The sequence below is a fragment of the Herpailurus yagouaroundi genome, unplaced genomic scaffold (assembly GCF_014898765.1).
Source record: "Herpailurus yagouaroundi ecotype Mexico unplaced genomic scaffold, PumYag 221, whole genome shotgun sequence".
In the NCBI taxonomy this organism is placed as follows: domain Eukaryota; kingdom Metazoa; phylum Chordata; class Mammalia; order Carnivora; family Felidae; genus Herpailurus; species Herpailurus yagouaroundi.
The window spans coordinates 13569448-13593314 of NW_024412452.1; the positions used below are offsets into that span (position 1 = coordinate 13569448).

The 23867-nt window shown below is 42.9% G+C and overlaps 1 protein-coding gene across 2 annotated transcripts in view; it reads right to left on the reverse strand.

Moving 5' to 3' along the window:
- Positions 1-23867, reverse strand: part of ANXA4 (annexin A4) — a 94971-nt gene that overhangs the window by 36718 nt on the left and 34386 nt on the right. The window lies entirely within an intron of this gene.

Here is a 23867-nt window from a genome sequence, read left to right on the forward strand (position 1 = left end):
CGGCCAGTGGCCCAGCCAACATTAGGCTTGTCATTTCCAGATGACCCCTCCCTGCCGCTATCTCAGGACGTACAGGTGCTTCTTCCCTATACACTCAGCTTTGTGCTTGGTTCTCTTCAGCAAGGTCGCTCAGATCTTCACACATGTACTCAGTCATTCAAAAGGTAAGGAGGGCCTTGATTGTAGGCTACGAGTCCTGGCCTCATGATAGATAGGCAGGTCTCGGAGGGATAGGCCAACTGACTTCCTGTTTCCATATCTGAGTCCTATGGGAAAGGTTTCTTTCCTAAGCATTTTGTTAGCTCCCTGATCCTCAAAAGAATCATCCTGGAACCATAAGCATGGGCATCATCTGGGAGCAGTCTCAGGCCCCCACTCCACGCCTACTGCCAGAATCTGCATTTTAACAAAATTCTCCCAATACCTGTCTGCACAGTAGTTTGAAAAGCATTGGCCTAGATCGCCCTACCAAGCAGCACTTTTCAATTATTCCCTGAGAATAACTAAATCCTGCTTAACCCATTTTATTACCAATTGAGTCAGGTCTGTTCACCACTTCTTATCTTGCAGCTCTCCTGAGGCTCAGCACCATTCTTCCTTGTCTCCCATCACTCACTGCACACTTCCCTTAGAGCTACACAGGGGCTCAATTCCTTCCTGAGGGGAATGCCAACTTCTTCTGGGGCACAGCCTGAGCAAAGGTGCAGAGGAGGGAATGAGCAGTGGCCTCAGGGACAATGAAGAGATGAGGCTGCTGGAGCAGAGGTCTCATTTGAGGGAAGGTTCAGAGATAAGGTTGGAAAAGCAGGTGGGGATTGATTAGGCAAGGCCTCCTATGCCCAACTGAGGAGTCAGACTTGATCTGTAGGTAATGGTAAGTAAAATAGTGGAAAGGTTTTGGTTTTTGCAGAGAAATGATATAACAAAAGGCATGCTTCAGCAAGGCTCTATTCTACAGGGTAGACAGGAGTGAGAGGAAGGTCAGGAAATCTTGAGAAAGCACTAAGGAACAGACAGACAGAGTTAGAGGCCTGGGCAGGGTGTGGCACCTGGAACAGGATATATATGGAAAATATTTGGAAGAAATTCTGTACTGGATTTTGTGGCTCATGGTCTATATGAATTTATTCATTCAATCACCAAACTTTCATAAAGTATCTCTATATTCTAGGCACTATTCTAGTTGACAGAGATAATATAGCGAATAAGACAAAGAATGTGACTTCAAGGAGCTTTCAAGGAAAGACAGATGACAAACAAATAAATAGGATAATTTCAGATCAGTAAGATGAAAATACAACGGGACAATGCTATAGAACAGGGATCAGCAAACCACAGCTCATGGGCCAAATCTGGTTTTTGTATGGCCTACAGGTTAAGAATGGTTTTTACATTTTCAATGGTGGACAAAAAGTTAAAAGAATAATATTTCATGACACATGAACATAATATAAAATTCAAATCTCAGTGTTCATAAATACTTACTGGAGCGTGGTCACACCCATTTATTTACATATTATCTATGGCTGCTTTCAGGCTACAGTGAGAGTTTGTGACAGACTACATGGCTCATAGAGCTGAAGATATTTAATACCTGGCCCTTCACAGAAAAAGTTTGCTGAATCCTGGGTTGGAAGATGATGTGATCAGGTTACTGAGAAGGAGCTAGCCTGGACAGGGTGACCAGGGAAGTCATCTTCAAGAAGATGATACTTGAGCTAAGACCTGAATGAGGAGAAGAGGCTCACTATTCAAAGTGCTCGAGGAGAACTATTGCAGGCAGAAGAAAGTTAATGCAAAGGCCCTGAGGCAGCAATGAAGTGACTGTGTTAGAGGAATGAGCAAAAGCATCATGAACAAGGACCAGAGTGGCATGGGATGGGGTTGGAGTAGAGACAAGACTATCTATAGGGGACAGGAAGGGGTATTTCTTGTCTGTCCAGAATGTGCCTGGGGAAGCTATGAGCAGGGCTCTTTGAAGCTTAGCCTCAAATTTGTCTGGAGGTCTTGTTTCATATCCTATGAATAATCAAAATGTGCCCATATCTCTCATTAAGTATAATTTATATGTGAGTTGGATTGAGCTTCTGCTAATCTGTGGACAACCTAGCAGACCCAGCTTTAAGAAGCAAGTGCCCTCCCTTTGTTTTTATGTGGTTTGGGAATTAAGGTAGTCCTCCCTTATCTGTGGTTTTGCTCAATCACAGTCCAGAGGTCATTCTCCCGCCATCACATCAGTGGTAGCTTAATGCTACTTCACTGCCTACATCATCCACCTCACTTCATCTCATCACGTAGACACTTTATCATCTCACATCATCACAAGAAGAAGGGTAAGTACAGTACAACCAGATATTTTTCAAGGAAGATCACATTCATGTAACTTTTATTACAGTATATCAACATAATTGTTTTAATTTAATATTAGTTCTTGCTGTTAATCTCTTACTGTGCCTAATTTATAAGTTAAACTTTATCATAGGGTCTGTATGTATAGGAAAAACCAGCATATACAGGGATCCACACTACCTGTGGTTTTAGGCATCTACTGGGGTTCTTGGAATGCATCCCCCGTGGATAAGGGGGAACTATTGTAATTGCAGTGAAGGGAAGGGAAACACCTCTTCAAAAAGCCAGCCTTTAATATAAATACTTCCAGTCCTTCTGACCACAGCAAGAGGTGGAAAAAATGCTTGAGCAAAACCTTATGGAAATACTGAGAGCCATTATTCAATGAGCTAGAAATAATTTACTAAAGGAAAAAAAAAATGTATCATACTTGAAAACAGGGTACTTTTAGCCAGACAATCTATTTTGAAACTTGGACAGCACACAGCATAAGTCCATTTACATAGAGACAGCTGTTGTATATTTATTATTCACTAGTACCAAACGAGTTTCTCAGTCGATTATAGAAATGAATGCAGAAAATGGTACCCCTTGATTCTGTCATTAGATATCAGAAAATACGTGTAAAGTGAACCCACACAAATGCTCACTAGCATGTCTGGCACCTGTGGGGTGTGAGTAACTCTCCGCAAGGATGGGCGGGGAGCAGAAAGGAGGGGAAGGAATCACTTAGGTTCCCCTGGTACAGAATAGTTGCGGGCCTCTTCCTAACAGCACAAAATGATCAGCTCCCAAAGAATGCCAGGCCCTTCTTCCCCGAGCTCAACCTCTAAAAGTCCTCCCACATTTTCCTCCAGCCCACAGAGCCAAGGACCCTTTACAGGAACCCTTTCCTGCCTCAGCTTCCTTGATTCACTCATTCAGTCTCTCTGAAGGCCAGCCTGCAAGTCCATAAACTGAATAATATCACCAGGTTCACAAGGACTCAGACTTAGTGTTGGGGTTTTAAAAGCTTCTTTGCTGCTCATAGGCGGGGCAAAATAATTGGTAACTGTGCTGCAGTTTTAGTAAAAAGGCAAACCCTGAGGTTCGGGGCATGGCTCAAATGACCTTCCACCTTGAGGACTCTTCAAGATGGAAAGATGAAGACTGAAGGGACCATATGTTAGTGATACCTGAAAAAAATCTAAGGGTCATGCACTATCTGGGTGGGAAACTGCAATTTCTTTATAATTATCTGAACTCTACAACTAGGGCTCATGATAGGGCCCCTGAAATTTTTAAGACATAGTTTTAGAGCAACTGAGAGAAAGCTGGGAACTAAACATAAGAGACCTATCCCCGGAGGGGCGTCTGGGTGGGTCAGTCGGTTAAACGTCTGATTCAGCTCAGGCTGGGATCTCAGGGCTCGTGAGCTTGAGCCCTGCATTGAGCTTTCTGCTCTCAGCACAGAGCCCACCTCAGAGTCTCTTCCCCTCTCTCTCTGCCCCTCCCCCACACTCTCTCAAACACAAATAAACGTTAAAAGAACAATAAGGAAGAGACCTATCCCAAGAGCAGTTACGTAAGGGAACACTAATTCGTAAATGAGTTCAACTTACTTCAGGAAAGATTACAAAAATTTGCAGAAGTAATTTATGATGGGTTCCTAACGAAAAATTAGATATGTCGAGAACGGATCCATATAGTTTTCTGCTTGGAAGTACGAAAGGAAATTATTACACCATCCCACAAACTGCCCTATTGTATCAACTGCCAGATTCTTATGTCCTTACGGCAGATGCAGGTGCATGGAACAAGGATCTCTGATTTCATGTAATATTTCAGTAGGCCGTTCATGGGGACAGCAGTGTGATGGATTCCTCCCGGCTCACCCACAATTTGGAAAACAGGCAAATTAGTTTCCTGAGCATTAGACTAGCAAAATGAGCAAATAACCATCACAACAAAGATATGCAAATTTATTTCGATGAGAAAAAATGGCTCCTGCACTAAAGCCGGCTTGCTCAAAGTATTAGCCTTTTTAAACAAAGACTGTGTCCACAGGCAATGCAAATGCCACACAAAATCCTGAGAGGCTTGGGGCGCCTGGGTGGCTCAGTCGGTTAAATGTCCGACTTCGGCCCAGGTCATGATCTCGCAGTTCGTGAGTTTGAGCCCCGCGTCAGGCTCTGTGCTGACAGCTCGGAGCCTGGAGCCTGCTTCAGATTCTGTGTCTCCCTCTCTCTCTGCCCCTCCCCAGCTCATGCTCGCGCTCTGTCTCTGTCAAAAACAAATAAACTTTAAAAAAAAAAAAAAACATAGAGTATTAAAAAAAAAAAATCCTGAGAGGCTTACTCTGAAATATTCATCAAAGCCCTGTACTGAGGAAAGGGTGGCTTGGCCTTAGGAACCAATGGTCCAGAATCAGGTATCTCCCCCTGCTCTGTTACAGATCTAATACCCTTTGCTCTGATTCCGTGATTGCAAAGCAACCCCTGGACTAGAGTTTGGCTTCCCATGTGGACCTGTCTTCAAAGTACAGGGTATTTCTAAGTAACAATTATATTTCTCAATGTAATAAATAAATTATCAGCATGTGTGTGTCTGCATTTGACAGCATGTGTGTGGTGGGCCTGTAAATATGAACCTGCCCCTGAGAGTTGAACCCTTTCTTAGTGTGCTGATGAATGCAATTGCTCTGGTCTTGCTGGATGTGGCACAGTGATGAACTCACCCCAGTGCCGGATGCTCCCCTTGAGACCCCACCTTAACTTGGTGGCCTCCATTCAGATTCATGACATTGACCCAGGTCCCAGGACAGGCAACCAGAACGTCCATTATGAAGGGATTTGCTGTCCTTGTGGCACATTCTTACTGAATCCCTCTCTTCCCTGGAAGATCACATGCGAGTGAGTCACTCATCATTTTTCTATGGTACGTGGTTTCATTTTACATGCCACAGGATGACAAAATTAAACTTCTAGTCTGGGGATTTGTGAAGGGTGTGACTGGGCCCCGCCCAAGCACTAAGGGCTTTCAAAACTGTCCATGAAATAGGAAAATGAATGTAATCCTTTTCCCTTGGAACTTAGATCCTTCTAAAGTTAAAGGGAGTCTTGTTGCCGTGATGGGGTTTGAGTCTGGAGAAATAAGAATTTTCAAACATTTAATCAAAAACAAAGTGTGTTAAGCTAAATGAAGGCAGGTGAATTTGGAAACCTGTCTGCTAAGCAATCTCGAGGAAGAATCTATTCCAACCCAGGACCTGGCAAATCACTTACTGACATCTTTTGTCCAAATTTTAGCCACTTATTCACAGCACTGTGGGGCACAATAATAGTAATTTCAATCCGCAAATGATTTTAAAACACATGTTTTACATTGAATTTAAAACATCCCCGCTCCTCTACCATTTCCACATCATGCCAAAGTCTATGAAAGTTTTTTCTCTACTCCAACGATTCCTTTGTCCAAAAGGCAGGGGGAAGGAGGGAAGGTACATTTATTAATACTCCTTTACATTATCTTAATTAATCTACCCAGTAACTTTTGCAGTCATGATTTTTTTTTAATGTTTGATTATTTTTGAGAGAGAGACAGAGTGAGAGCAGGAAAGGGGCAAAGAGAGAGGCAGACACAGAATCTGAAGCAGGGTCCAGGCTCTGAGCTGTCAGCACAGTGCCCGACGTGGGGCTCGAACTCTTGAACCGAGAGATCATGACCCGAGCCAAAGTTGGACGCTTAACCAACTGAGCCACCCAGGTGTCCCTGGAGTCACGATTATTATCTCCACTTTACAATCCAGCTGGATGACATAATAATGAAAGCTGCCTATGGTGAGTTCTATATTGTATTAAGAGATAAGATTAGAAAAATAAAGAGGCAGCTGAGATGGCCTAAGCGCTGGCTGGGAGACTGGCTGGGTCCTGTACTCTTAGTTCAATGCTTGCCTTGCTAAATGTCTCTGTACCTCACATAATACCTCAGTTTCCCCAGGCACAAGCTTCGAGTAGGGCACAATCAAAGCAAATTCTGATAAACGTTGTAAATGTGTAGCTCCCCTGCCTTGTTTCTCTGGGTAGTGTATTTAGCCTGCATAGTAAAAGGCTTCGGATTTTCCTAAGTGATTTTCTTCTTGTTATCTGAGCAACTCCCAGTCCCACTTGTGGACTGGACCTTTGGCATTCTCACTGGCTGGTCTTTTGTTGGTGGCAGTGTTTTTTTGTTTTCTCTAACTCTTACGCCTTTTACTTGCAAACAAACTGTTTGAACTCCCCGGGTCTCGGGGCAGTGAACATAGCAACAAGAAGTTGATGTACTGACAATGCTGATTATTGCTCATAATCATGGGACTTACATGATAGTTTCACTGATGTTTCATGCACATTTGTCCATTCATTCATTCAATAAACATTATTGGAATGCTTGCCCCATTCCAGAGACCATTTTAGGTGCTAAAAGGCATATCTTAATTTCCACCTATATACCCTGCAGGCAGAAAATATCCCCTATGCTCTGCCTATTCAAGAGTAGTCTATCATTTAAAAAGAAATCCTGGAGGCTGCTAGAGATAATTCCATTGAACTTGCTTCCCATTGCAGGGACTCTCTACAAAAGGTTCCTGAATGGTCACCTCCAGCCTTTAGTCATCCTTCTTCTGGTCATGGGGCTCACCTGCCATGGGGTGGGCTCTGCCACCGCGGGTGGCTCAGCACCAGGAAAGCTAGCCTTGTATTCCTTACTTTGTGAATTGGAGCTAAAGAGACTTTATTTGTAGATAAATATTTATTGACCACTTAGTTATATTGAGTCCCTATGTGCTTTTATCCAAATGGTATCATTTTGCTCTTTCACTGTCCAGTGAACTGGGCCTGATAATGTGAGTTCAGAAAAGTTAAGCATAGTGCCTAAGATCACTTAAGTAGTAGGTGGTACGAGTTGTTTTTTCACAGATCTGCCTGACTCTAGAGACCTTTATATTATACCATGCCAAACGCACACAGGTGTGCATGTGTATATAGGCAGGTGGCAATGCTAGAAGCTTTTAGAGTAACAATGGAATTAAAAACTTGAAATGTCACATTTTTGCTGAGCTAAGTGCTTTCTTGTTCTTTATATCTTTAACAAGCTGGATGCAAAACAAAATCAAACAAAACAAAGTAACAACAAAAATACTCCTCTCCTAGACTTATCTGGTGGAAACTAGCTACCCTTTGGCAGACAACCCCCAGTCCAAAGTGTTGTACAAGACTGTTGGCTATTTGGAGAGAAAGCACATTTCTAACCCACACGCCCCTGGCCCAGTTCACCCACCCAGCCTCTCTGGTGTGAGAATAACTCAACACGGCTCTGTGATAACATCTCTCAGAGCAGACACATGGTCAAAGTGGTGCCATCCCTAGGGAGAGACATAAGGATTCCAACCAGGCACCTTCTGTGTCCACCTTCCCCACCCCCCAGAGTCAGAGACTGATGCATCATGCTCTTAGAGTAGTCTGAATTGAGTATCAAAGGAGGTTAGAAATAATGACCCCATTTTGTTACGTGTATCCTAATGCCAGCAATATTTTTAAAATTTTTAATGTTTATTTAATTTTGAAAGAGACAGAGAGACAGAGCACAAGTGGGAGAGGGGCAGAGAGAGAGAGGGAGACACAGAATCTGAAGCAGGCTCCAGACTCCGGGCTGTCAGCACAGAGCCTGACATAGGATGCTCAACCGACTGAGCCACCCAGACCCCCCCTAATGCCAGCAATATTAAGACTATCCAGTACATACCAGTAGAGAGAAAAAAGGAATGCCAGAAATAGCTCTTCTGGCTTACGCTAAGAACCAAAAACATTACAGGCTTTCATTTAAAGCCTAAGATGGGTTTGGCACAGCTATGACATGTTTTCTCAAGCCCTAGATGGCAGTTACTTATGCTATGTGCTATGGCAGTGACCCTCTAGACTCAAAACAAGTATTTTTTCGATCTTCCAGAGTTGATTCTCCCCTATTTCAGGTCAAAATGTCCACCAAACCACAGGTGAGAGAGTAATTTCAAGGTTGAGATATAAGTGCCCAAAGAAAGCAGGAGCAGAAATGGGAGGAAACACTTGCCTCCAGAAAGAGCTCATTCCTGACAGTGTAGGACTATCAGCGTAGAGAAGACTTCAGAGAATGCCCAGCCCACTCCTTCAGTTTGCAGATGGGAAACAGCCCTGTCTACACATAAGTGGTGGGTCTGGCCTCTGGGTAATGTGCACAGTAATAATGGGTTGGGTTCTCTCTTCTGACCTGAGGTGGGCAGCACGGGTGCCCCTGAGGATGGGAGAATCCATGCCATCCTTCTGACGAGAGACAGAACAGGAAGGTCCACACTGAGGGTGGTGTAGCCAGCCTCGTGGTCTAACTGCTAATTTTACATGATGGCCTTCAGACAGGCAGGAACTCTCCCTTCAAAGACCATGTCATATTTCCTCCATCGCAAAGTGTCTGCAGCCTGGAGCCCAACCACTTGGGTTTATAACTCTCCTAAACACACTCATAGCTATTTGACCTGGGGCAAGTTATTATTTCTCTGCACTTCAGTTTCCTCATTAGTAACATGCAATTATTTTTTTCATGTTTATTTATTTTTCAACATTTATTTATTTTTGGGACAGAGAGAGACAGAGCATGAATGGGGGAGGGGCAGAGAGAGAGGGAGACCCAGAATCGGAAACAGGCTCCAGGCTCTGAGCCATCAGCCCAGAGCCCGACGCGGGGCTCGAACTCACAGACCGCGAGATCGTGACCTGGCTGAAGTCGGACGCTTAACCGACTGCGCCACCCAGGCGCCCCATGTTTATTTATTTTTGAGAGAGAGAGAGAGAGAGAGAAAGAGAGACAGACAGAGACACAGAATCTGAAGCAGGCCCCAGGCTCTGAGCTCAAATTCACGAACCATGAGATCATGACCCGAGCTGAAGTCAGAGGCTTAACTGACTGAGCCACCCAGGTGCCCCAACATGGAATTAATAACAATAGTTACTTTATAGGGTTGTTGCAAAGATTAATCAAGTCATTACATCATATGAAATATTTAGAATGGTACACACATTATGTACTCAACAATGTTAGCTATTCTTTTTATTACTCTATTCTCTCCAAGTAACCTTTACTGCCACATCTACATATTCTAGCATTACCTGTATAGTGAGCTGTGTAAGGTATGGATTACTAACTCTACCCTTATTAAAAACACCTGAGAGGTACAGAGTTCAGCTTTCACGTCTACCGACACGTCAAACCAGATTTCCCGCATGTTTCCTTTGGCCACCAAGTCTGTGTGTGTCTGTCCTCTGACAAGACCATGGTCCTCACAGCATTCTGAATTCTAAGATGGCACCTCCCCCCCGGACTCTGCTCACCAGATTTCCATCCTGGGCCCTCACTTTCCAGGGGTTGGAGGTGGTGATGAGGCAGAGGGCATACTAACTGTAGAGAAGCATGAGAGAGGGAAATTTAAGTGGGGATGGAAATGTTCCTTATCTCGACTGAGGCAATAGTACCCAGCTGTATGCATTCGTCAAAACTTACTGAATTCACCTCATACCTATTACGATGGCAACTATAAAAAACGCACACAGAGAAAAAAGTGTTGGTGAAGATGTGGAGAAATTGGGACACTTGCACACTATTGTAAGAATGTAAAACGGTACAGGGGTGCTTTGTGGCTCAGTGAGTTGAGTGTCCGACTTCAGCTCTGGTCATGATCTTGCGGTTCATGGGTTCGAGCCCTGCACTGGGCTCAGTGCTGTCAGTGCGAAGCACACTTTGGATCCTCTGTTCCCCTCTCTCTCTGCCCCTCCCCTGCTCAGGCTCTCAAAAACTTAAAAAAAAAAAAAAAAAAAAAAAGAATGTGAAATGGTACAGCCACTGTGAAAATCAGTATGGCAGCTCCCCCCTCCCAAAAAAAAAATAGAATAATTACCATAAGGTCCAGGAATTCCACTTCTGGGTATATATTCTTTTTTTTTTTTTTTTTTAAACATTTTTTTTCCACGTTTATTTATCTTTTGGGGACAGAGAGAGACAGAGCATGAACGGGGGAGGGGCAGAGAGAGAGGGAGACACAGAATCGGAAACAGGCTCCAGGCTCTGAGCCATCAGCCCAGAGCCCGACGCGGGGCTCGAACTCACGGACCGCAAGATCGTGACCTGGCTGAAGTCGGACGCCCAACCGACTGCGCCACCCAGGCGCCCCTGGGTATATATTCTACATATATATATTCTTCTGGGTACATAGGTATTCAAAAGAACCGAAAAGCAGAACCTTAATTGACAGGTGGATGGATAAGCAAAATCTGGTACATATATACACAAAATGGAATATTATTCAGCCTTAAAGAGTAAGGAAATTTGGCATGTGCTACAACATTGATAAACCTTAAGGACATTGTGTTAAGTGAAATAAGCCAGTAATAAAAGTCATAAATACTATATAATTCCACTTATTTTAGGTGCTTAGAGAAGTCAGATTCATAAGACAGAAAGCAGAATGGCAGTGTCAGGTGGTGAAAGAAGGAAGGAATAAGAAGTTATAGTCTAGCAGGTACAAAGTTTCAGTTTAACAAAATGAAGAGTTCTGTGATTAGACAGTGGTGATGGTTGTAAAACACTGTAAATATGCTTAATGCTACTGAACTATATACACTTAAAATGGTCAAGATGGTAAATTTTATCCTATGTCTATTTTACCAAAATTTTTAAAAATAATTTTTTTAAATGTGAACTCTTTAAAAAAAAAAAAAAAAAAACCTCCTTAGGGGCACCTGGGTGGCTCGGTTGGTTAAGTGTCCAACTTCAGTGCAGGTCATGATCCCACGGTTCATGGGTTTGAGCCCCACATTGGGCTCTGTGCTGACGGCTCGGAGCCTGGAGCCCACTTCAGATTCTGTTTCCCTCTTTCTCTTCTCCTCCCCTGCTCATGCTCTCTCTCTTTCTCAAAAATAAATAAACATTAAAAAAAGTTAAAAAAAAAAACTCACTAAACTAACCAGTTAAGACCTGTGCATTTTATTGTATGTAAATTATACCTCAATAAAATAATATACACCTATACAGCTTAGAGGCCAAGGTCTCAGCTTTGTATGCTGATAGTACCCTCTCAGGGCAAGCACGTTGCTCTTACCCTTCATTTAGCAATACCCACTTTTAAGGCAAAACCTCACTCTGTGGAACCTAAAATTCCATCTAGCTTTTGAACAGCATCATGGGCAAAATCATGTCTCCTCAGGTATAACAATTATTTAAAGAGAAAATCTGTTCCTTGTGGTTAGGTTTTGCCAACAGGTTACATTATGTTTACTGACCCATTTTCAGAGTTATTTTGGAATCAGAGGACTTCAAGGAAAAGTGAATGGTCACTTTATTCCATGTTCCTTCTTCAGAAATACCAGAAATAAACTATTCCAGGCAAGTGAGAATCTGATGCAGAAACCGCAACTGGTCACAAGCTCCTGCACTGATCTCCAGTTCTGGTCTGTTCTAGCATCATGTTTTCATGTGTCCATCTGCACTTGGGTCACCCTGGCCTCTCCTTATGAATCATAGTTCAGGCTGCCATGTCCCAAGACCCAGATTTCAAGGTCTTGGTATCTTTTCTTGTGTCAGCAAGCATGAGTCTTAGAGATAAGGCAAGAGGAGGACCTCTTCAGAAAAAAGAACCCTGAATCTAGCATCTACTCTTTCTCTTATACTCCTTCCCAGAGAACTAAAATCCACTCCATCTTTCTTTACAAAAGCCTTGCGATGCAGGAAGGGAACAGACATCTGGATCTGAATGAGAAACTGAAGCACAGGAAAGAAGGAGTCAGTGAGAAACCAGACATGCAGCCAGCCTCCGTGTTGTCTGGCTGGTTTTATTTATTTGTAGGTAGGAAAACAGAGTACAATGCAGCCCAATCCTTTCCTTATCAACAACCACCACTTTTTGCCCAGGAGGGAAGAAAAACTCTCTTCCCAGATGAACAGAGAAAGCTTTGAGTTTTCCTTCGTAGATTTACAGCGGCTCAGCCTCCAAGATCTGGAAGTGAGCAGAGAATAAACACTGCTCTCTTAAATGTCACATTTTCTCCTGTCACCTCCCATGCCCTGAAAATATGCAAGTTTGTGGGCAGCTGACAGCCCCTGGAGCAGCCACTCCCTCGGTGGGCCAGGGCGGGGTTCTATTTCCAAATCTTGCCAGAATTCAAGCTGACTCTGGCAGAAGAATACAAAAACAGAACTGTTCAAATTCTTCCACAGTGGATTCTGATTCACATAGGGAACTTGCTATTTCTGACGTAGCCTCTCCCAATTTTTCATTAAAAACCCGATGAAGGCATGGGGAGGCACAGGAAGAAACTCCTGGCAAAACTAAAAGCCTAGGACTGACATGAGATTATGTCAGAAGCCAAGAGGAATAGAAACTAATTTAAGACAGATGGAGAGTGTGTGTATGTGCATGTGTTTGTATGTGTGTGCATGATAGTGGGGAGATGGGTTATAACTCCCTATCAGCTCTGTCTGATAAGGGGATCCATCCAGAAAACCTCATCCCAGCCCACCAATCCGACTTGAGGAGTTGTGAGATGGGTCTGTTACTGACCCTATTCACCTCCAAATGAGCAAAGAGGTGTTAGGTGGACACAGTTGTGGCAAAATGGATGCAGGGAAAGGTGACCAATGAGAAGAACCTTCACACAAATGCATGCTGGGAAGTGTGTATCTATCTATATCTATATGTGTAGATATAGATAGATATGTTTATTTATTTATTTACTTATTTATTTATTTAGAGCATGTGATAGCAAGGGAGGGGCACACACACAGAGAGAGAGAGAGAGAGAGAGGGAGAGAGAGAGAGAAAATCCTAAGCAGGTTCTGTGCTCAGTGCAGAGCCTGACTCAGGGCTCGATCATGACCTGAGCTGAAACCAAGAGCTGGACGCTTAACTGACCGAACCACCCAGGTGCCCCTGAAGCATATTTTATATATTTATATATTAAAATAGTACACACACACACACACACACACACACATATAAACAAGGCTACAATCTTTATAATTATCTTTATAATTATCTTCTTTTGACCTATTTCTTATGATATCTGATATTTATGAAAATTTCCACTCATCCTCCAAATTTACAAGGGTATCCAAAGCCCAGCCAGCCATATGCTTGCTTGCTTTATTTATGTGTTTATAACATAATATTTGGGTGTAATATTAAACCTTATTATTGGTTTAACCTGCTTTTTTGTTGTTGTTAAGTAGGCTCCATGCCCAGCATGGAGCCCAACACAGGGCTTGAACTCACAACCCTGAGATCAAGACCTGAGCTGAGATCAAGAGTCAGACCCTTAACCAACTGAGCCACCCAGGTGCCCCTAACTTGCTTTTTAGATTAGTTATAGGAACACTGAATCCTTCTCTCTTTTTTCAACTCCTATCCCTCTTTGTGTATTATCTGTTGGCATTTTTCACCCATTTTTAGCATCTTAGTTCTTTACTAACATTTATAGAAATTATTATGTTATAAAATTTAATATTTTATATCTAAATGTATTATTAAGTATTTTACCAATTTAACATTATCCTTTTAATTCAGTACAGCCAAAACTTGGAAGAAAATTTTCAATCTATCTAGCCATTTTTTTTCTTTGTACTCCTCCCCCTTATTACTTCAGTAGTTGGAAGGTCTCTTTTTTGGTGAAAGATTGGTAACTGTTGAGCTTGGTGATGAATAGATACATTTTACTATTCTCTCACTCTGGTATATGATGGAAAACGTCCATAATAAAAACTTTCTTTAAAAGTATCTCTTGGAGTGCCTGGGTGGCTCAGTCGGTTGGAGTCTGAGTCAGTTCATGAGTTCAAGCCCCGCATCGGGCTCTGTGTTGACAGCTCAGAACCTGGAGCCTGCTTCAGATTCTGTGTCTCCCCCTCTCTCTCTGTCCCTCCCCCCACTCATGCTCTGTCTCTTTCTCTCTCTCAAAAATAAACATAAATAAATAAATAAAATTAAAATATAAATATTTATAGATAAGTTATATTTAAAATCACATCACTTTCTAATTACTTTACTACCTTTTATTATCATATGTTCTTGTGATTACTTATATCTATTTTGTCTGGAAACACAATATAATGGTGTACTACTACCTATTTCCAGTTCTAAATTCAGTGACGTAACATGGGTAACTTGAAATCAGTTATGTTGGCATTTATGACAAAGAAATGGCCATAAATCAGGGTTTTCTTTCTTTGGAGGCCCACCTGTTCAGTTTATCAGCAAACTGCTGGCCTTACCATATCTTTCTGGTGGGGCAGGATTGGAATATGTTTGTAGGAATAACGCACCAGCTACTTGGGATCTTCCAGGGAAACTTTCTTAAATTGAATTCTAGCCCTTTCCAAACAGCCGTGGCTTTGGGTATTTTGGGGTGCATAGAAAAGAAGAGGTTGTGGCTAAGTTGAGTGGGTGAGAAACAAAATGAGTCATATAGTAAATGAGTTACTTTAACATCCTGGGCAGGAGTGCCCTCAATTGGAACATGAAAAGGGTGGAAGAAAAACTAGTAGAAATAAAATAAAGTGATTGTTCTAGCAATGGGAAAGAGATACTTTTATTCATTTTTTAAAAATGTTTATTTTTTGGGGGCGCCTGGGTGGCTCAGTCGGTTGGGCGACCGACTTCGGCTCAGGTCATGATCTCACACTCCGTGAGTTCGAGTCCCGCGTCAGGCTCTATGCTGACAGCTCAGAGCCTGGAGCCTGTTTCAGATTCTGTGTCTCCCTCTCTCTCTGACCCTCCCCCGTTCATGCTCTCTCTATGTCTCAAAAATAAATTAAAAAAAATAAAATAAAAATAAAAATGTTTATTTTTTTATATTGGAGAGAGAGGTGAGAGGGGTGGACAGAGGGTCCAAAGCAGGCTCTGTCTGTGCTGACAGCAGGAAGCCTGTTGTGAGGCTCGAACTCATGAACCGTGAGACCATGACCTGAGCTGAAGTTGGATGCTTAACTGACTGACCCACCCAGGCGCCCAGGGAAAGAGATACTTAAAAAAAATTTTTTTTAACATTTATTTGTTTATTTTTGGGAGCGAGACAGAACATGAGCAGGGGAGGGGCAGAGAGAGAGGTGGGACACAGATTCTGAAGCAGGCTCCAAGCTGTCAGCACAGAGCCTGACGCAGGGCTCAAACTCACAGACGGCTAGATCATGACCTGAGCCAAAGTCAGATGTTTAACGGACTTAGCCACCCAGGCGCCCCTAATGTAATTTATTTACTCCTAAATTCATATAATTGAATTTTAAATAGTGACTATATTTAACCATCAGATCACAAACCCCTGACAATTTAACAATCACTTCTAATAGACTAATACAAGGACCTTCCAGCAGACCACTGGGAGACAGTAACGAAAGCAAGATATTTTTTTAAATTGTGGTAAAACATACATAACAACACTTACCATTTTAGCCAATTTTAAGTGTATAATTCAGTGGTATTAATTACATTCACAATGTCATGCAATCATCACCACTATCCATTTCCAGAACTTCTCCATCATCCCAAACAAAAATTCTGTACCTATTCAATAGTAACTCCCCATTTCTCCTTTACCTCAGCCTCTGTTAGCCATCATTCTACTTCTTGTCTCTGGATTTGGCTACTAGGTATCTCATATGTGGAACCATATCATATTCCACTGCTGTGTCTCAAGTATTTCACAACCATGTCTGGCCTGGAGGGAGGGCATGTGGGTGTCACTCCACCCTCTCACTTCCAAGGAATAAGCCTCCCACAGATTCACCAAACCACAGAAAATCTGGGGAATCCAGTCTGTCCAAATCACAGTCTCAGTGGGGAGACCCCAGGGCAGCTATAATAGGGAGCTCAAGAGAACCTGGAAAGAATAGAATGTTCCACGTGCACAATTAAAATCTCATTATGTTATCTTTTCAATAAATACCAGACCAGTATTTCAATCTAACAGAAGTTCATATAACTCAGCGTTTATGAAAGTGCGGTTTCCAGACCAATGTTACCATAAGCTGGGAACTTGTTAAAAGTGCACGTTCTTGGACTCAATACCACACCTATAGAATCTACAATTCTGAGGGCAGGGCCCAGCAATATGGTTTTTAAGAAGCCCGCCAGGTGATTCTGACGCATTCTCAAACTTGAGAACTATTGCCCTACAGTAATGATTCTAGATTCCAACTACTGATGCTCAGAAAGGTCCTCAAAATGCTTCATGGTCATTCCTAAGTATAGATTCCCATTCATGATCATACATCAAGCATAAGGGAATGGGGGTAAAAACAGGAAAAATTATAGCAATGAGGGAAAAGTCATAAAGTAACATTTTTTTAATGCTTACTTATTTCTGGGAGATAGAAAAAGAGAGAGCACGTATGAGCAGGGGGAGGGCCAGAGAGGGAGACAGAGGCTCTGAAGCAGGCTCTGTGCCAACAGCAGAGAGCCCCATGCAGGGACTAGAACTCACAAACCATGAGATCATTACCTGAGCCCAAGTCGGACACTTAACTGACTGAGCCACCCAGGCACCCAACAGTAACATTTTTTTCAAATATCTGCATAAATATGACTCAGGAAATGTATTCGACCAAGATTATTTAAATAGTAGAGTTCTCAAAAACATTCACTGCAAATATGTATTACTCCTGGCAGACCCGATCTGTTATTTTATGATATCTGTGAAACTCCGAATTCAATTCTCTTCCCACATGCTGGCAGAGGCTGTAATGGAGCTCATTCTGTGCTGGACATAGCAGGCTGGGAATCCAGAACAAGGGCCAAATTCCAGTCTCTGCTCTGCCCTCCAGATTTAACCTCACCTAAGACGGCTACTCTATTCTGGCATAAAATTTTGACATAGTAGTGACTATTGTGCAGGATTTCTGAGAGGATTAGTAATAATGTCAATCCCCATCATACCTTCTTTCCTCATTAGAGAACTTTCATGGGTTTAGTGGTTGGGCTTGGAAAACCAGGAAAGAAATAATGATTGGTCTAAGGCAACCCCATTCCAACGGCAACAAACAGTTTTCAAGTGGCCGCGTGACCCACTCTGACCGATGAGAAATAAGAACAAACCTACCAAGAGGCTTGGAGAAAGATTCCCCCCCCAGGCTAAAAAGACAAAGTTAGCCTGCCACCTTTCTCCTTTCTTCTGGCCTTGGATGATGTCGCGACACCGCATCTGTAGCTATGGCTTCAAAAGGATCCTAATTATAACACACACTGTAAAGCACCAAACATGATCTCTAGGAAAAAATTCTTTAATTTTAGCGAGCACAAAAATCACCTGGGGAGTGTTTAGAAATACAGATTTGGGAGCTACTGTATTCTAGAGCTTGAGTCAGTAAATCTTGGGTGGGGCCCAAAGCCCTTATTGAATCTAGTTACAATAAGCACCTCTGGTTACTCCCCTCAAATCCTGTTCCAGGCCCTGCTTCTCACAGAGGTGGTCCCTTGTGTGAGACCCCAGTTCCAAAACTGCCGCTCACCATGCATGCAGGCACTCATAGTCCTTACATAAATACTGATTTTGCCCCATCAGGTCCAGGCATTGTGACAGAAACAGAGACAGAGGAGACAGTATCTTGCTGTCAAGGAGCATGTATGAGAAATAAACGGACACATAGCCAATTCAAAGACAGAGCGGCATGTGGTAACTTATCACAGTTGCATGGTGGAAGAAGACAAAGCTCCCCACCCCAACCCTGCCCTCTCCCCAGTCAAATGCTCTCATGTGACTTACGCTTCCAAGGACAGATAGGATTCCAATGACAAAAGAGTTTTGCAGGCAGAGAGAGAACAGTAAAAATGAAGCTTCAGCTATGCTTTGGAAAATATTTCATTCAGGGTAGGGCCGGAGCTTTAGACCATGGAGAGAGTGGTGGGAGACAAAGGCCGGAGAGAGAATTTTCACAAATGGTTCGTTCTGTGAGCTTGGAAGCTGGACTAAATTTTCCAGGCCATGGGAAATCATACACTCACTCAGCACACACAGTAATACACACTATATGCCAGGCCAGGAGATGGAGGTTGTACAGTTCTTGCCCTCAGAGGAGCTCAGAGCTGAGGGGTCGGCCCAGACCCAGAATTAGACACAATAAGGTGTGACCGTTCCTGTGATAGGAGAATCACAGAGAGACAGGAGCATGGAGAGGCCCCTCACCCAGATTAAGTCTGCTATCAGCACAGAGCCTCCTTCAGATCCTCTGTCCCCATCCTCTCTCTGCCTCTCCCTCTCCCTGTCACGGTGCCCCTCCCCCTCCCCCTCCCCTGCTGGCATACTCTCTCAAAAATAAACATTTAAAACATAAAAAATAAAAAGATAACTGTACTAAGCAATAGAACAGATGTGAAAGAAAATAGGGATCTACAATCCAGGACAGAAGTTCTAATTATGGAATCCTTGGACCTTCTAGACCTGTCCCCCAACACTGATTGGTCCCGGCTCCCGCAGGCCTACAGAATGACCTGAATTTCTGAGCGCCCTCTCACTCTTCCATCTGGGACCAGCTCCGATCAATATGCCACACCTCCAGTGAATAACGGTCTTGCTTTGTCATCCTCAAGCCTGTACATAAACTTTTCTTCTCCTACCCACCTCCAGGAAGCCTTCTCTGACCACCCACGATGGATGGAGTTAGGTACACCTCCTCTATTGTTCCACGGCAGTCTGTGCATAGTGTATCAAATCATTTATCACGCAGTCCTAGGAGTTTTGAATTATTGATTTGCTTGTTTATCTCCCTAAGAATGGAGTCTGTGTGCTGTATCTTTGAATCTCTAGTGCCTGTCACATTATATAATAAATAAGTGAAACTTTATCCATGTGGCAGGGGCTGCTGACAGCCTGCCTAGCACCTAACGACCCTTCTCCAAAGTGCTGACCTGTCTCTCCTACCTTTAAGTGCTGCCCCAAGTGTTGCTACCACATGGATGGGCCTATGGAACCAAGAGCAGCACACTGCCTTGGTCCGCGCCTGTCACACTCCTCACTCATCTATCACATGGGACCCCCTGGATACTTACAAGGTTAGGATCGAGTTCATCATGGACAAGTGGTATGGACACAGGCTCTACCTCTACCCCTCTGAAAGGGTCCAGCCCCACAGTCATCTTAATGTCCCAGCCCTGCCTATTCAGGCTGATTCCCCATTCTTAATCCATTATATGGTATAAAAGAGTGATAGAGCACAAAATATTGAATCAGACTGTTATATTCAAATCTTGATTCTACCGCTTGCTAGTATGTGGCCTCCAGCAAATTGCTCAACCCCTTTGTGCCTCAGTTTCCTCACTTATAGAATGGGGCAATGGTAGCACCCCATAATATGGATGAAAATTTAATAAATAGCATGCCAGTTATTTGGCACAGGGTCAGGCTCATAGGAAACACTGGTGAATATTACCTATTAATATCTGTGACATGGAGGCTCTGACATGCAGAGGCAGAGCCCTCATTGACTAAGACACATCTGGCTGAAGACGAGGGCCAGGCTCTGGAGCCAAGGCCGGGCCCCTCACTGCCAAGGTCTGATATCACTGCTAGGACTTCGACCTAGGGCCCTGCAAGCTGGTCTATCTAGTCTACAAGCTGGGACATATTCCATCTACCTCCTCTCTCTGCTTCTGCAGCTAAACACACATGAAACTGATCAGACCATTTAAATCAGAGCTTTCTCCACCATGCAGTTCAAGGCACCTTACATTCCTTTTGGAACTAGCTGGAGTGAAGTCAAATAAATAATTAATCCAACTGAAATGTATGACAAGAATGAGCAATTGCTATTACATCTCATTGGAAAATGAAGCATAATTGCATGTTAGCTCTTTGTATACAAATAAGAAAGTATATGATCATGTATTAATTTTGAGGTTGGAAAAATTTGATAATATACTTTTTTTTCTTTTTTAGAGAGAGAGCACACGAGCTGGGGAGAGGGTCAGAGGGAGAGGAGAGAGGGGCAGAGGAGAGAGATAACCTTAAGCAAGTTTCATGCTCAGCACAGAGCTTAACGCAGGGCTTGATCCCACGACCCTGGGATCATAACCCGAGCCAAAACCAAGAGTCAGACGCTCAGCGAACTAAGTCACCCAGCCCACCTACTTTTCATTTCTACTTCATTCTCCCTCTTCACAAACAATGTTAAATGGGTAGATGATAGCTGTAACTCTCTATTTTAAAAAAAATATGATAAAAATTCAAATAATATATAAAGGTATAAAGTGGTAAATCTGGATGAACTTTACCCCCTACCTAGTTATAGCAACCACTGTTATAGTGCATACTATTGGAAATATTTAATGCATTAACAAGCATATAGACTACAAATAGCTTCCTTCATTCTTACAAAAGAAACAGCATACAATGCACACCTGTATTTTGCTTTTTAAAAAATGTATCTTCAATATCAATCTGTATCTGTTCCTATCAACCTGCATCACTTTTTTTTTTTTTTTTGAGAGAGAGAGAGAGCACAAGCAGGGAGAGGGGCAGAGAGAGAGAGAGAGAGAGAGAGAGAGAGAGAGAACCCCAAGCAGGCTCCACACTGCTAGGGCAGAGGCCAATGTAGGGCTCGAGCTCACAAACTGCGAGATCATGACCTGAGCCAAAATCAAGAGATGGATGCTTAACCAACTGAGCCACCCAGGAGCCCCTCAACCTGCATCACTTTTTAATAGCTGCATGGATTATGGATGTTCCATAATTTAACCAGCCCTCTGGTGATAGATATTTAGTTCATTTCCACTCTTTTACTGCTACAAACAAGGCTGCAGTATATATATCCTTATACACATGCCTCTACATACATATCCAAGTATACCTTTATGATAAATTCAGAATTCAAATTGCCAGAACAAAGGCAAAACCATTTTTTAAATTTTGACAAACTGACAACTTTTAGGGCAATTCTGAACAGTATACCTACATAACTGCTATGTATCCATGATTGAGTTTAGACAGATGTCTATAAACCCCTTGAAATTGTATGAACAATGTCAAATATGTGTTTCTTTTTCTCAAGAGAACTTCATGGCTTTAATCAGATTCTCAAAGTGGTCCTAACTAACAAGGATAAGAATTACTGAGTCAAGAGATTCTTGTATAGCACCAAGAAGCATCAACAGCAGAAGTTAAAGCTAGGCAGGACCCAGAAACTTTCTGAGCCCCCTGGAGAGGAGAGGGAAGATGCTGGGGACTGATTATACCAACAGGCTTGTATCTAGTAAGGACTTCCTCCAGGGGAGATGACTCAATTACACATAAATTAGGAGAACTTGTTCCCACTCACAAACCAGTCCTTCTATGTTAGCTTCCGGTAATAATTTAATGTTACCTCTTAGGAGGAGTGAGGTGAGTGCCTCATCCCAGGAATGAATCCACAGTGACTGGGTAGGGAGGTCTTTCTATTGACCTGACAAAGGGCACTCTCCAGGCCTCCTGCTCTAAGTCAGCCTGCTTATGCTGTGTTATATCTACGTCTTAAAGGGGAAGGGGGAAGTAGGGTGGATGAAGACGTTTTCCAAAGCAATTTACAGTCTGGCCTATAGCTGCAATTCTCCCCTCTTGCTGTTATGGTTCATTCTAGTGCAAACATTCACTTGGGTTCTTATGCCTAGCAAAACAGACCAAGAAGCAGTATGGCAATTTACTGACCTCAAGTATCTTGAACATTTAAAAAGAATTCTTCCAAAGTGGTGCTTCAGGTTCCCATAGCAAAAGCTCTTAGTCCAATTCAAACACTGAACACTGACATGTCACTCCTAATTTCAAAATAAGCAAGGTGGGGGCGCCTGGGTGGCTCAGTCGGTTGAGCGTCCGACCTCGGCTCGGGTCAAGATCTCACGGTCCGTGAGTTCGAGCCCCGTGTCCGGCTCTGTGCTGACAGCTCAGAGCCTGGAGCCTACTTGGGATTCTGTGTCTCCCTCTCTCTCTGCCCCTCCCCCACTTGTGCTCTGTCTCAAAAATAAATAAACATTAAACAAAAAATTTTTTAAACAAGCAACGGGCCTTAGAAATCCTAAATTATTAGGTAAAATAATCTTAATATAGTAATCCATCTCAGTTTCAATTAAGCTTAAAAACAAGCAGACAAAACCCCTTTAGTTTAAACCCTTTATTTGGTCTAGGGGTGTCAAGCACTGGAAAACTATGGGGTGAATTTGATGTAATAGGTATAATAAAGAGCTGTCCTTGAGAATGGGGACAATTCCAGCTTTTACCACATTATTACAGTTTACAGCACAATGACAGGCTAAGTTCCCCGAAGTCCTGTGTTTCTGTTAATGCTTTACTCAATTTATCAGGCATGCACATTCATTTAAGTGTTTCCAAAGCTTAGTTTCTCAAAACAAGGTCCAAGAAACACCTGAATCGCAATCATCCAAGGAACCTATTAAATATGTATTTTCCTGGACCCAACCCTGTTATACTGGATCAGAATTGTGGGGAGTGGGGCAAGAATCTGTATGCTATGCAAGCTTCCTGAGGGATTCTGAGGTACCCTGAAGTGAAAAATATGGCTTTAGAGGTCATATTAGTTTAACCTACTGCCCTTCACAGCCCCATCCAAAAGGGGCTACCAGGCCCCTGCCTAGACACCTCTGCTGAGAAAGCTCTCCGTCTCCAAGTCCACCCAGCCTAGGGGTTTCAAAGGCCACAACTTAAATTCAACAGAACCTACCATCCAACCCAGCTCTGCCCAACGCCACAATGAGTGAGTTTATTCTCTCATCGCAGGCCAAGCCCCTCAAGAATGTAGGGGCATTATTAATACATGTCTCCACGCCCCCCTCATCTGTAACACAAGGTTACTAACCCTACCTTAGGTGGAAATGAAGATTAAATTATTAACCAAGCATGACTGTTATTCAAAGTCCCTCCAGGGAAGACATCACAGTGCCTATCAAATTGCCGCCATTGTAGCCCTACCTGCAGTGAAAATAAACCCTCAAGAAAAAAAAGAAAAAAGAAAAGAAACCCTCAAGGGCTAGCTTTGGGCCAAAGCACAGCCCAAAGCCCAAGCAGAAGAATTTTTTTAAAGTTTCCTGTTTTATATTTAAAAAGTATACAAATTCTGAATTCTACTCCAAAATATATGATTGTTTTAGCATAAAAAGTATTTTAACCTCAAATGTCTGGGTAAAGTTGACACCCAAGGAACCCCCCCCCCTTATTTATTCTGAAGCTTCTAGTATTCCCTGGCAGTGCCTGACACTCACCTCCATCCCCCCTCCTCCCCCTAAGAGGAGCGGGCTTAGTCTGCAAGCAGAGGATCAAGATGGGGAAAACAAATGAGTGGCCAGACATCAGCAAAGAAATGGGCCAAAGGATATGAGTCTATGGATGACCAGAAGGCTCACTCTTCAAGATGCTGAGGGCTGGTGTGGTTTGACTTGACTGTGCATGTTACTCTCTAACTTGCTTTCAGAGAAAAACGATCCCTAGTCAAATGTAAAAATATTTCAGAGGGAAAGT